Here is a 15,220-nt window from a genome sequence, read left to right as displayed (position 1 = left end):
ATTTAGCAGAATGCTTACTTGGAATTAACGGACCTTTGCTATCTATCACGAGGAAGTTGCCAGTGGGTACTTGGCAGCTAAGCTCCAGGAAAATGAGGCAAAGTGTTCTTTGAAGCAAAACATTACAGACGATGCAATTCCTTCTCACCGATGTCTCTCTGCCCCTGGAAGCAATTACTGAAGATCAATCAGACGAGGCCCAGCACAGCCTGCTCCCTTCATGAGTAGCTCCTATTAGTAGTCCCTTCCCCACCCAACACCTGAAACATTTTGTCTTTCCCAGCTCCAGGAGTCAGAGAAGGGGAATAGATGCTGAGTTAGTGCTTTTGGTGGGGAAAAGGTGTATTTTGCAGTATTAAAAGCAAGTCTTTGTGTCACGTTATTCCAGAGATGGTTGTGAAGTGCTTCTAAATTTCTCTGAACACATTTCCAAGGGCAGTGTTCTGCTGTTCTTGGAAAGTCTGCCTGTGGGTTGGAGTCGTGGAGCTTCCTCAGTTCACTCACAGAGGCACCTAATCCTGACCATCTTTTGAGACTCTTAGAAAAATGTCAGCAGTCCAGTGACCATAGGAGAAATCCTCAGAGTCGGGAAGTCTTCTTCCTTCTTTGCAACAATATTTTATTTATTTGTTTTTAAAGATTCATTATTGTATGTGGACAGAACTGAGGTACAAACCAGAGGTGCAGGGGCAGTGAGAGGATTCACCAGAGACAGAGTGGGGAGCAGAACAGGCAGATCGACGAAGTACACTGCTGAAGGAAGCAGTGGGCAGGTCAAGAGAGGTCTGACACGCCATGTGGTCACCTTCCGGCGGAGATCAAACTCGCACTGAGGGGTTGTCGCTAGCTTCCAAGTGTTGAGCTTTAACCCATTGCACCACCTGGAAGGGCTCTGCAACAAAATTGTATTAGTATTTAGTGCTTGTCTCAGGAGAGACAGAGGTGAGGTGACAACTGAAGCAAGATCATGTGCTTCTAGTTTTGAAGGGGCCATAAACTGAGGACTGTTGCACCAGAAGCAAGAAAAGACAGGGAAGTGGATTCTCCCTGGGAGCCCCTGGAAACCATGGGGTCCTGCCACCACCTTGGTTTTGGCCCAGCCAAATTGATGTTGGATTTCTGACTGGTACAAACATAGGGTAGTAATGTGTGTTTTTTAAGTATGAAGTTTATGATCATTTGGTATCGCCACCTGTGTATGCATTTGTTTGTGGGCGGCAGAGAGTAGGGAGAGGGAGGGAGAATTCTGAGGGGGACATTAAGGAGCAACCTCCAGGCCAGTGGTGACATTGCTCACCAACGTATAGAGAGCAGGAAATAGAGGCAGGGCTGAGACTTGGGCTTTGGCAGTTATGGTCACCTGCGGGTGTCTATGGAGAAGCTGTCAGCTTTCCACATGTGGTTTCGGCTTGGATCCTGGTCTCTGCTCAGTGGACACCATCCGGAAAAGGAACTGCCAGGATAGTGTAATCAGCTGTCGTGCTGATTGGATGCTACATAGAGTAGGAGGCATCTAGCCATGCCAGCCAATAATTTCCCCTTCCTTCTGTTTTCCTCTTTTTTTCTTCCAGTTCTCCCTCTTCTCACTTCCTGTATAAATAATTCCCATTATTGTTTTTCCTGGTCATGTCCTGCCTCTTTAGTACCTGAGGAAGAATCCACTGGAGGTCAACCTGGTTTCCCCCTGATTTTCCTTTTTTCCAGAGAAGCACGGCGATATGGAGCTGGCTACCCACAAGTGGGGCTGTCTGCACAGAGATTATGCTTTCCTGGTTACGTTTGCCTTTGTTCATAGTTATGTCTTTAGTAATAAAAGCTGGGACATTAGGGGGACAAAACCAACTAGATCCCTTTATGTACCAAGTGCCATTCTGTGACATTTGTAAAGGTCAAGTTTGTAAAGTTTAAATGATAGGGTTTGGTCTTAAATGATAGAGTTTGTGACCCTTTCTAAGGGAAGAACTGTTTGTTAGTAGAGGAGATCAATTATATAACTAGAAAATCTCCTTTTTCACTTTCACTTTGGCTCAAGAAAGGGATCCATTTGACTTCAGGGTCATGATGGTGTAATCAGCTGTCAAATGTGATTTTTTTTTCTTTTTTGAAGATTTATTTAGCATACAGACCTGGGGTATAGGCCAGAGGTGGGGGGTTGAGAGGATTCACCAGAGACAGAGTGAGAGCAGAACAGGTAGATATATTGAAACACACTGCTGAGGGGAGTAGCGAGCAAGACAGGAGAGGTCTTCTGTGCCTGTGCGTCACCTCCCTTGCTGGGGATTGAACTGTTGCTTGCTACAGTGGCTGCTGATAGTTTCACAGTGCTGTGCTTTAACCCTTTGTGCCACCATGGAGTGCCCAGTATTTTTTTTGTCTTTTTCTCTAAGTGTTGTTGAGGTACCAAAGGCTGAGGAAAAAAATCATAGAACTCTGCATTTCAAAATGATTTCCATTCCTGAGGGGGTGACTGGAGTTGTGTTCTTGGTGACATTATCTCTGCTCACCCCCACCCCACACATATGTTTGCTCTAGAAGTCATTTTATTTTTCCTTATAGGCAGGACAAAGATGCACCCATTTTTCCATAGGTATACCCTGTGACAGGGAGGAGGAATGGATGAATGAAACTAGGGGGGTCGGGAGGAAAGAGTCAACCCAGTGATCCCCTTTTATGCTTTTAGGCCTGAAGCTGTAACATATGGAGAATGAAAGGGTCCTAGATAAGAGTTTAAGGTTTTCATTTTCATGTTTAACTGGGCAGTTTTTTTCCAGAATGAAACTGTTCTTGTGTTTAAAACAGACTGAACAGTTTAGGGGTCTGCCAGTGATTTCATCCAAGAGGAGGGAAGAATGAGTATGCAGATGATGTTTGAATGAGTAGTAAATGGAAGCATGAGGCTGTTTTCTGCTTGTACCCAGGGTGTGTGGCTTGTTCCATTAAACAGCTACAGCTGTTCCTGTCCAATGCCTGGTTTACTGATGCTAGGTTGCTTTAGATAAGAGTCCTAGGTAATTTTTGAAAATACAAAAGAGACTTAGTCTTTGCAAGGTGACGTTGCCATGCTTGCTACCCCTCCCCTAGAGAACTCCCCGTGAGAACAGTTCAGAGGATGGTATGGGGGTGTTCTGACCTGGTTCCCTCACAACCACATCTGGCCTCTTCTTTGCTTTCAGAATGCAAGTTCTAGGCTTTGAGATGCATTGCACCTGATTCTGTTAGTGTTTTTACAGACATATTTTGCCAACGTTGCTTCTCTTCCAGTTTCCATCTTAACTCTACTTTCCTTCCTCACACTTAGAGCTCTCTCTCAGTCATTGCTTCAACTGGTCTGTAGATGAACTGGCAGCGAGTGGGTCAGTGGTGATATTTAAAGCCACAACCCGGGGGAAGGTAACTTTCCCTTTCCCCTGTTCTGGGTGCTATTTCTGGAACAAAGAAGGGACAATAATGGGGGTGCCAGGGAGAAAATGACCAGTATAGAAGGAAAATTGTTTTTGGTTCAGATTGTGGTTGCATCTCAGGATAACACTGACTCCCCTGTTTCTAAGGTTCTATTTTTTTTCTTTGAGGAAAAATAGATTGATTTAGTGAGTCATTTCTGAAATCCCCTGAAACATGCATTTGTAGGCTTGGAACCGTGCAATGGATTGATCTTGCCTTAATGCGATTCAATAGCGCTCGTTGAAGCCATCACCGTTAAAAGGAAACACCAGCAATGCTGAAAATGTGAGGGGCTAAAGGGGCTTCAACTTTCCTCAGCACTGAGCCAGAAACTCTTCATTTGTTTTCCTTTTCTGAGAGTCACCTCATGCTATTCAGACTGGTTGACAAGGATGCCTGAAGAAGCTAGTGAAGCCAATTTACCTCAGGTGCGTGGTTGCTGATTTTAGATGAAAGCTCTGAGTGATGAGAGATTGTTTTTTCAGCTCTACAGAACTTTCCAGTTACCAAAAGAACTGAGTTGTTCTTCAAACGAGTCATGATGTTAACGTAGTATCTTTGGTTCCCCTCCACCACTCACAGAGTATGTGACCTTGCCCTGTCATTTAAGCTGACCTAGCTTCAGCTTTTCACTTAGAAACTGGCAGAAGCAGGAGACCTATGTGAGGTGAGTTATGGTTCTGTAGTTAGGTGATGGCTTGTTGGGGTTGGGCCATAGTTGTTGATACCTGGGTGATTGTAATTTTACTATGGGCCTGGTGTGTGATGCCCCAAACAGGTATTGGTGGCTGACAGACCAAGAAGGACCAATCAACAGGTTCTGGCTTTGGCATCTGAGGACTTGCCACGACTTCAGCTAGTTTGCTATTGTGCCTGTTGCTATCAATAAATGACCAGAACTGCATTCAGAGTTCCTTCTTCAGAGAAAAAAAAAGTGAAGAATTCATTCTTTTTGAGTTAAAAACAGCTCCGCTTATGCCTAAGCATTGAATTTTCAATAACATATTGTATTATTTCCACCAGTTCTTCAAATGATCCTATAATCAGACTCAACTGATTATTCTTAGATAAAATATCGAGACTGTGTATATAATTGGCATGGTTTAATGTATTTTTCTGATAGCAGGAAATAAGGAATCCCAAAATAAGTAATACACATTTCTGGACTTATCTCATGTTTTTTAAAATTTATTTAGTTATGCATAAAGGAACTGGAGTGTAGGTCAGAGGTGAGGGAGGTAAGAGGATTCACCAGAGACAGAGTGGGGAGCAGAACAGGCCGATTGACTGAAGTACACTGCTGAGGGGAGCAGTGGGCGGGACAGGAGAGGTCTGCGGTGCCATGTGGGTCAGCTCCTTGACCGAGGATCAAACTCGCACTGCAGTGGCTGTGGATAGCTTCATAGTGAGCCACCAGGGAGGCCCCCTTATCTCACTATATGTTAAGCTACATATACCCCACTATGGCCTGAAGAAGCAGGGAAGTTATTCCCTTTACCAGAACCAGCATATAGTAGACTGTGAATCATGTAAAGAAAGGAGCTGAGGGGCCCACAGACTTTTTTAATGCCATGGCCTCCACTTCTGGGCAGAATTCGCCCTCTATTTTCTGAACATGCAACACAGAAAGAAGCATGATTTGCAACTGCACACATGTTGCATCTTGAAACCAGGAGGAGTCCTGAAGAAATGCATCCAGTCCACCCTTCCCCCCACCACTATCTTCATCTAGATAAGCTAAAATTAGCCTTTGTCTGGAGAGTGTCTTTGATTCAGGAGGTCTCCCTGGAGCTCTGACTCTTGAGCTATGCCACTTTTCAATAAATCTTTCCTTTCATCAGCATCTTGTGTTCTTCATTCTCATCTTAGTCTTGAGATACTCAAAGGTCCAGATTTCTTTTAGGGAACAGGGCACCAATTTGTGCAGACACCCCTGGACATTCAACTTGAACTTGTTTTGCTTGGCACCCAGCAGGGGAGACAGCACTTGAGTTGCCAGGTACATGGGTGAGACACCTTCTTTCTAGTCATGTTTTGTTGTTCTCAGACAAATTTTAGTTGGAGGTGGATGTGTTAAGGGGAAGGATGTCCTCAAGGAACTCTGCAGAGTCTTAATGGACTCCACCCCCTACTCCAGCTTTCTAGACCCTACCCCCTACTCCAGTGATTGGAAACTACAACTCCCAGCAGCACCAGGGAGAGAACTGCGAGGACCCAAGGTCAGAGCTAGCAGGAATTCTGGGACATTTGGGGAATAAATAGGGCGTGATTGCATCTTGCATGCTCTCTCTCAGGAAGCAGTTCTCTGGACCGCATGACTCGGTGTGTTCAATCAGCCTAGCCGTAAGGTATTGTAGTTACTTTGTATCCTGCTCTCTTTCCCTGGGTTGTTTCCTATTCCTTTCCCCTTTTGTAAATAAACCCGTTATTGACCCTTTTGTGTGTACCTGCAGTATAACTGAATCGTGAGCGCATGGGTGAGGCCCCACAGACAGTTGGCCCAGTCCACTCTGGGCTACCCTGTAACAGTTGGACAAGACTCCTTTGCCTCCTTTTCCATGCTGGATTTTATGGCATGGGTTGAGAGAGATCAAAAGTGACTCCTGTTGTAAAAAATGACAGAGTTGGAAATAAGACATGTGAAGAGGCAAGGTTTAGATGACACCCAGAGGAGGTTCTTCACTAATAAATATGGGCTCCCAGACGTGAGGACGGGTGGCTTGTGAGTACAGAGACCTAGTCTTTAATACCTGTCTTTCTACACATGGTAGAGGATTTGTCATTCTGCCTGCTGAGAATACTGTGGTCTGTTGGCATAGTTCAGTGCAGAAGTCTCGGTGTTTGAAATTCCAGACCCTTCTGGATGAAAAGGGGCCCTTTCTCATTGTGCTTCTTGACCCCCTCTGTTTTCCCAGGGGGGGGTCAGTCCCTCCCTGTTCTTTTACTCCATGACTGCCCTTCCCAACTTTCTGTGAGCCCCATAAGGCAGGGCTGAGACCTAACTCTTATCCCCAATAACTGTTGCTTTTTTATTGAGGTACTTCTTGATTGAAAAAAAAAACTCATTGATAATTGAAATCTTAATCTGCTACTCTTGCAAAAAGAAGACTAAAGTTTCTAGCACTGTCTTAGTGGTGGTATTCTACTTGCCCTCAATTCTGCTTCTCCTCCAGTCTAGTGACCATTTTAGATGCTATCTATTAATTCAACAGGAAACGCCTTAAAGTTGTCATTTCTATCAGGAATGGTTCAGGGCTTAGAGGGATGAACAAGATCCCTGCTGTTGTGGAGAGCAAGAAGGAAGACACAAATGAGACCATTTTAGATAATGCTGGGAACTGTAAGAAAAAGAGAAAAAGGCGTGTTGTGGTGGTGGTTGGCTGGGTGAGTGATAGGGAAGGATGTGTGACCTACCCTGAAGTGCAGGATGGAGCCGGCCTTGTCTATGGGGGTGGAGGTGGGAAAGCAGGACACAGGAACCTAAGCAAGGACACAAGTCCTGAGACCAGAACAGGTATGGGGCGTCTGTGGGCCAGGGAGAGGGCCTGCATGTCAGTGAGGGTGACTGGAGGAAGCGTGAGTTTCACAGGTGAAGCTGGAGAGGGCAGCAAAGCTTAGATCATTGAGGGCCTTGTAGGCTACCTGCGTTGGTCAGAGTTCTGGCAGGAAACCAAAGGCGTTATTAAAAATGGCTTATTTGGAGTTGATACCCTGGGGCTGGCAAAGAGAGGTAGGCTAGAAGAGGAGGAAGCTCCTGATTGGAGAGTTGCAGCCAGATGACAGTGGGGAGAAAGCAGGGGGTTTGAAAGCACCCCTTCATTTTTCTCCACATTTCAGAGCACCCGTAGGTGCTTCTGGGTCAGCTTCAGAAGCTGAGAGGCCTGGGGGCCCCATGGATGCAGGGTGAGGATGAGCCTCTCCGGATGTGAAGAAGAATCCCTCTCACTTTGCTGAAAATTTGGATTTGCATCCAATGCCTAATGGGAAGCCATGGGGAATTTTGACTGAAGCACCACCCTGGTCTGATATATGCATTGAAGAGACCACTGTGGCCCCGTGTGGAGACCAGGCTGTGTGAGGCCCAGTAGAGGCCCTGTGTGGCCAGTCACTGCCATGTGGATTCGGCTCCTGTAAATTGACTCCTGGCCTTCCACGATGTTGTCAGGCTGACTATTAATTTTCTCAAGACCTCCCATACATGCGAGGTTTCTGCTGTGGTTGTTCAAGGTCCTGGGGGCAACATGGTGGAGGGTGTGTGTGGGCGTGTCTGTTACATGACTACAGAGCAGGCCAGCACCTGTGTTCTCTTTTTCAGTTGGGCTGGAAATCTTATGCTGGTTGACTGACTAAGTCAATCCTCCAACACCCCCACCCCACCCACACCTAGGCCCCTATAAACCTGCCTTAAGTGCTTGCACATTTCGGGGTGAGGATGGTTCTGTGGGATGTTTAGGGGAGCGTGCCTGGGAAGCTCAGCTCTGTAGGGTTCTCCCACACTGTGTGGCGTGTTCCCTGGCCTCTTTGCTCTTGTTTTTGCTTTATGGTATCCTGATTGTCTGGGCCATTTCTGGGGTGTGCTCTCCTAAATTGGGCTTTAGTGAAGGAAAATTGGATATGAAAGACATTTTCTGAGAAAATCAATGGTTGGACATTGTGGGAGTAAAGTGTATATTGATGTTTATGTGCATCTGTGTGTCTGTGGGGAACAGGTAGATTCAGGGTGGGAGAGGGATAGAGGAGAAGACAGGAAGTTGTGAGATTTTGGAATTTGGATGGTTCAATTTATCTTCCAAATGTTCTATAGAAATGCTTAAGGAGTGCCCTGTCCCAAGTGAGGAGAAAGGTGAAATTCCTGAAACTTAAAAGGTACACAGACAACACAGACAACTAACCTTTCTTTTTATGTTATAACTGATGGGCCTATCAGTCTGAGGCATTGAGACAGTGTATACTATCTCTATTTCTATTATATTACATGATGCCAGTCACACAAAAAATTCTGAAAAAGAATATACTGAGTCAAAAATCAACTTGCCATCTGACTCCATTAAATAATACTACACACATATACTCGTTATATACACGTATAATTCTATTATATGTGACTGACTGCTTGAGACTTGAAAAGTGTCTATTACCTAGAATTTTGGTAGTGTGGAAGGGAATAGAGTAGATAGTTTTCCTTTCCCAGTAATTTTAAAAGTATATATATATATTTTTATTTTTTTAAATTTTTTTATTATTATTTTTTTAAAGATTTATTTATTTATTCGTACAGAACGGGGGTACAGGCCAGAGATGTGGAGGGTGAGAGGATTCACCAGGGACAGAGTGGGGAGCAGAACAGGCAGATCGATAAAGCACACTGCTGAGGGGAGCAGCGGGCGGGTCAGGAGAGGTCTGCCATGCCATGTGGTCACCTCCGGGGCAGGCGGGGATTGAACTCATGCGGAAGTGGCTTTGGCTTCTCAGTGCTGTGCTTTAACCCGCTGCACCACCAGGGAGAGCCTTAAAAGTATATTTTTAAAAAAGGTTTCAGTTTTAAAAACTGAATTGAAATTGTTAATGAATCAATCAAGTGTTAATGATATAATATTTTAATATGATGAAAGGTATGACTGAAGTAGTTCAAGAATCTTTGAATCATTAGTTAGTATTCAAGGGATCATGATCATATAATGAGATGGCTTTCAACAAACTCATTAAATGTGTTCAGTTGACCAAAATAAATAAATAAATAAATTGAAAGTGAACTATTTGTAAGGCTGGTGAAGGAAACTAAAAAGACAGTTTCTGCCCTCAAGCCACTTAACGTGTTATAGTCATCTTTGCACTCTGAGGCGATCACCCTTGGGAATCTCATCTTGCAGCGAGCTCAGTCCTGTAGATGTTTAGGAACTCCTTTGGATTGGAGTTGTCTTGGAGTTTAACACTATTGCATGTGTGGATGAGTGTGTGTGTGTGCACGCACACAGAGACACAGTGTGTGCACACAAGTGAAGTCATCACTCCTCTTTCATTAGGATGGAGTCAGCAAACTACATACAGCCTGCAGGTCACATCTCGGTGACTGTCTGTTGGCTATGACCCCAAAACGAAGAGTCGTTTTTAAATGGCTGAAAAAAGGGAAAAGAGAATAATATATTGTGACACATGAAAATGATATGAAATTCAAAATTCAGTGTTCATAAATAACATTGTATTGGAACCTAGAGATGTTTATTCATTTAAGCACTGTCTGTGGCTGTTTTCATGCATCAGTGGTAGAGCTGAGCAGTTTTGACAGAGACCATCTGGCCCTCAAAGCCTGAAATATTTACTGGCTGGGCCCTTACAGAATCAGTTCCTCAACCTTCTTCCACTGATTTGACTTCCTTAAAGTTCAAAGATTTCATTTTACTTTATGGACCCTCCAGGGACTATGACTTAGGACTATGACCTCCACAGAAACCCCCCAGAAAGTGGGCATGGCTCACACAGGACGGGAATGTCCTGAGCTTGTCCAATGTAAGGAAGAGAGAGAAGGAAAAGCCATCTCCATGGTCCGCCTCAGAGGACAGACCACTCTCGTTGTGCAGACACCTCCCTTTGGGCTGCCTCTTGAGGAGGTCTTTGCTCTCAGGCATCTCTTGAGCCCTCGGTCCCTAACTGAGGGCTGATGTATCACCCTCCAGGCATCAGGGATCCTGCTCACACTCCCGGGAGCCTCTCCATTACTGAGGTGAATGAGCAAATGGTACCAACTCTATGCATTGATATGAAATGCCAGCTGTGGCCCACTCACTGGAAGCTGATGGCAGAAATTCTCAGAGGAAAGAAATGCAAGTAAGTGTCTCTGGGCATTATTCCGATACATGGAAAGATGAGAGCAGGTCGCACCAGGCAAGTCCGGATGACTCAGTAACAGTGCCCTGGGACCCTTGAAGCCCAGGATAGCTTAGCCCATAGCTGCAATTTTATATCTCTGCGGCAGAAATTTGATTTTTGGCAAGTTCATTAGCATATACAATGATCCTTGTTTGATACCAAAAAATTAGAATCTTTAGAATAAACCGCATTTTCAAAGCTCCAGACCTTCACACCATCTTCCGGACTCCTCCCTTGGTCCATATATTGTCATTGTCACATGCGTTTTTTCTCCCATGGTCTTATGTATACATTTCAAATACACTCTGAACAAACCAGAGCATAGTAGATAAAGTTCAGAGATAGCTTTATTCTAGTGGAGGATCTAGGGTGAAGAAATAAAAGTGACCCTAGAGGCCTTCCCTGATGGTGTGATGCATTAGGACAAAGCACTGCAAGCTGGCTGCAGATGCTTCAGAGTGAGTTGAACCCTGCCCTGGAGGTGACCCACATGGCACAGCAGACCTCTGCTGTCTTGCCCACTGCTCCCCTCAGCAGTGTACTTCATTGATTTGCCTGTTCTGCTCCCCACTCTGTCTGGTGAAGCCTCTCACCGCCCCTGCGCCTCTGGCCTGTACCCCAGTTCTGTATGCATAAATAAATATATCTTTAAGAAAAAATGACCTGAGAGTCCCCTTCCACTGTCTCTGCACAGGGGACTTACTCCTAATCCCTAGTGATAGACTCCTCTGAGGTGCAGCTGCTTTTTTTTTTTTTTTTTTAAGATTTATTTATTTATGCATACAGAGTTGCAGGGGCAGTGAGAGGATTCACTAGAGACAGAGTGGGGAGCAGAACAGGCAGATCGATGAAGTACACTGCTGAGGGGAGCAGCGGGCAGGTCAAGAGAGGTCTGCCTTGCCATGTGGGTCACCTCCAGGGCAGGCGGGGATCAAACTCATGCTGAAGTGGCTTTAGTTTCTTAGTGCCGTGCTTTAACCCGCTGCGCTACCAGGGAGGGCTGAGTCTGACTTTTTTAAATGTTGAAGGCAAGCCACACCTCCTGGTGCAAATGCCATGTCTCTGGAGACTAACCCCCCTCCATCACCAGGCTGATTTAGTTTCCTCCTAAGACCTGGGTCTCTAGCTCTGAGGAACAAAGAAGGGAAAGCAGTGACCACAACACTTTGACCTTGACACTGCCCTGGGTCAGAGGCCATGGTTGGGCAACTTGAACATTATTAAAGGTGGAGGTCTATCAGGTGGCCCCAGGGAAAAGGAAGGTTCCAGGTTCCTTGCCCCACCCTCAGGAAGGGTGGATCTGGGCAGGGAGGAAAAGTTGAGACTGGGAGAAGAATGCAACTTGGGACATGGAGGAAGAAATTGAAACAGGTGTGGGTGAGAGACCCGTGGGGAGGTTGACCCTGGCAGCCTTCTCTTGATTTTGATTTTGCTCTTTCCTTCCAGACTCACCTGGCCCCTCCCACCCTTTCTCTATGGGTCCTGTCAGATGGTGCTGTAGACTTTTGGGAGCCAAAAGTGGCACACTTTTGGGCATCAGCTTCCCTGGGTTGGGGCAACCCTGTTTGTTTTGGGTCTGATTGGAAACCATTTTAACTCTATTTCTTTTCTTCTCCCTATTGCACACTAATTGGATTAAAGTGCCTTTCCATTGAAGGTCTTGTGCCCTAGTGTGTAGTTTGTCTTGATGTGGTAGATGGCAGAACATTTAGACATGATAGGTTTGGGGGTCCTGGAGTGTCCCCACCCTGCCCTGTAAGTATCCACCAAGATACTTGCATATTAGGAATTAAAAAATAAAATGCTGCTCATGGTTTTAGCATAGGCAGGTATGTGCATTAGGAGACCGGTGAGCAAAGGGATTCTTTATACTTTCCTATATGAGATAGTTTTTGATTACTTCTGATATACCTGATGTCTTCTATTATCTTCTTCCTTTTTACTATTCTCCCATCCTGACTTTGGCATCAAATGCTTTAGTCAGCTTTGTCCATTTGAGTGGCTGTTACTTTCTTCCTCACCAAGTTATAATCAGTTGCTCCTCTTCATGAGCAAATATAAAAGAAACACACAGATGCCATGGAAGAGTCCTGTGGCCATAAGTGCACGTGTGTGAGTGGGAACACGGTGGAGACACCCACTGAGGTAAGACTCATCTTATAGCACAGCTTACCAGCTTGGTGAGCGATGTTAATTAACCCATCCAGAAAAGAGACAGAAGCAAGAAGCACTTCTCAGAGCTGCAGACAGTTTTGAACACCAGGATAAATTTAGAGAGAATAAGCTATTTTGAAATTATACAGTGATCTCTATTAAAGTGATAACAGCTGGTACCAACTTGACAAATCTCAGGATTTTATAAGAAAAATAAACTGCACACTCTCGGTGCAGCCCAGTCTGATGGTAGTCAGGTGTTAGAGCAAAGCACTTGCTACTATCGAGTTAACACACTGCTGAGTTGACCTTTTCTAAATGGATGAAACTAAGGTTAGCAAACCCCAGCAAGATATATGGAAATATAGTCTGGAGGTGAATGATACGAGTTCTGAGCAATTTCGGGAACCCAACCCATCAGCAGTAATTGTAAACTGATTTCTCCCCAGCTAGAATCTAGGGACAGATATGGTTGCTTATTGGTGAGCTTGCTCTTCTTGGAGGCTGTTTTATTGACTGTTTGTGCCATTTGGGGGTGTATTTCTATCATGAGCTTTAACAATCAGGCCCATGAATCTGAACCTCCTGACTGGTAATGTTCTCTGGCCTTGACAGGAAGTGTTTGAGCACAGCCTCAGTGTTTGTGTGTACGCCAAGCCAAGCAGAGGCCTCGGGCCCTGACATATTTTCCTTGCTGCCTGAGGCCGTTATCTGAAAGGCGCATTTCCATTTCCTTGAACATTCTCTCTCCTAAACACCTCTCCCTGAAAATGAGCCATTCCTGGAGATTACACCATGGTCAAACTCTTTTTGTCGGAGCCATAAGCCATTGTGTCAGCCTGAGTCTACTTGCAGCCTCTGGTTATTGGCTGTTCCTTCCCCGTGTCAGGGACACAATCCCAGCTGGTCTTGCACTGGTGCTTGAATTCAGTTTTTAAATCATGAACTGCTTTACTTCTGCCTTTCCCCAATCCTGGCCAACAACAATCACTTAGATCCACCTAAGTAGGAAAACCTTTTTTCAAAGGTGAGCCAATGGACTATCCCTGGTGGCACAATGGCTTAAAGTGCAGCACTATGAAGCTATCAGCAGCCACTGCAGCGCGAGTTCGATCCCCGGCCAGGGAAGTGATCGTCATGGCACAGTAGACAGTAGACCTCTCCTGTCTCACCTACTGCTCCCCTCAGCAGTGTACTTCATCAGTCTGCCTTTTCTGCTCTCTACTCTGTCTCTGGTAAATCCTCTCAACCCCCACACCTCTGGCCTGTATCCCAGTTCTGTATGCATAAATACATAAATCTTTAAAAAAAAAAAAAAAGGTGAGCCAACTCCCAGTACTTCCCAGAATTCCCTGAGGGATTCCCAGCAGGAGTCTCAACTCCAGAGGCAACATGGCCACCTCTCCAGGTGAAGTAGCTGCTGGGGACCAACCACCCATCTCCTGTCTCCTCTATCTCCTCTAAACTCAATAAAGAGGCCCTTATTTACATGCCCTCTGCTCCCTGCCCTATTAGTGTATTTTTTTTCTTTTCAATTTGGATCTTGGCCATTTTGGTGGCCCTCTCAGAAAGCATGTACCGTTTTGATTTTAAAATAATGGGAAGAATGCCATGGCTCTGCTCACTGGCGAGATGACTCTCAGACTGTCTACAGATTGCCGAGTCAGTGAAATGTTTTGACAGAGAGAAATATGCGTTGTCAACATTGCTCTCCCCATGGTTGAGAAGGGAAATTGAAACTGTACTTCAGCGGGGTTCAGATGTTGATGACTAGAATGATCTCCTCCAAACAAATGACTACAGACCATTTTGTTTTCCTTTATGCCTCATTCTTCTCTAATGAAATGCCCAATTAAAAGCATAGCTCATGTGCTTTTAAAAAAGGCTTAGAAAGGATTCTGGGAAGGAGCAGTGACAGGAGCAATCCCTCATCTCGGGAGAAAATCACAGAGCCGTTGTGAAGAGAAATGGTCTGTGTTGTGACCTCCAGTGTCCTGTGTGCTGGTGTCTTTAGGGGCCTCAAAATAAATGTCACTTTTCAAGGTAGAAGGTTGCCTCTCTTTGTGTGTGTGTGTGTGTGTGTGTGTGTGTGAGAGAGAGAGGGGGGGGGGCAGGGGAGGGAGAGATAACCGAGGAGGAAAGGAACGAATTATTTGTGGCACATCAAACAACATACACTCTCTGGAAATAGAAAATAAAAGAATTCCCAGCAGAGTGATATGTTTAGGGCATCTTGTGAATTTATCTCTGGGAGTAAGCAGAATCTGGAACAGTGCAGCTGTGCTGTGTCTGAGCGAAATGAGGTTCCCTCGGTTTCCGTGGCAAGAGTGAATTTGGAGCAGGAACAGGGAGCTCTCGGAGCTCCGCTGACCATTATCTTCACATTCAGTTTTGCATTGTGGATGCTGCTCTCTATTTTCTTGCTTTAGAGCACATCTTTGATAAGAGGAAATGTTGACAACTCTGCCTTTCTTGAGAGTCACTAAGGAAACATCTCTTCCTGTCAGTCCTCTTTCATGTGCAATGCAGGAAGAAAAGAGGGTAGATTGCTTTGGTAAATAACCTTGACTTTGAACATGCAGCTGCCCACCAGCCTTGCCGCCTCCCTACCATGTATTAGTCATTATTGGGGTTCTACAAAGTGAAGGAAGCTCAGTCCTCATCCTTCAGTGGCCTAGGCCATTCTCCCTTTTAAAAACGTATAGCCAGGCCCTCCCTGGTGGCACAGCAGGTTAAAGCACAGCACTGAGAAGCTAAA

The 15,220-nt window shown here is 45.2% G+C and overlaps 1 pseudogene; it reads left to right on the top strand.

The window, feature by feature from the left end:
• Positions 1 to 6,705: 6,705 nt before the first annotated feature.
• The window catches only part of LOC101628317, a 49,773-nt pseudogene continuing 41,258 nt past the window's right edge, over positions 6,706 to 15,220 (top strand).

This window comes from Condylura cristata, unplaced genomic scaffold (genome assembly GCF_000260355.1).
Source record: "Condylura cristata isolate star-nosed mole 26May11 unplaced genomic scaffold, ConCri1.0 scaffold00021, whole genome shotgun sequence".
Lineage (NCBI taxonomy): Eukaryota > Metazoa > Chordata > Mammalia > Eulipotyphla > Talpidae > Condylura > Condylura cristata.
The sequence above is the reverse complement of the archived record's forward strand: the minus strand, read 5'-3'. Positions and strand labels throughout refer to the sequence as shown.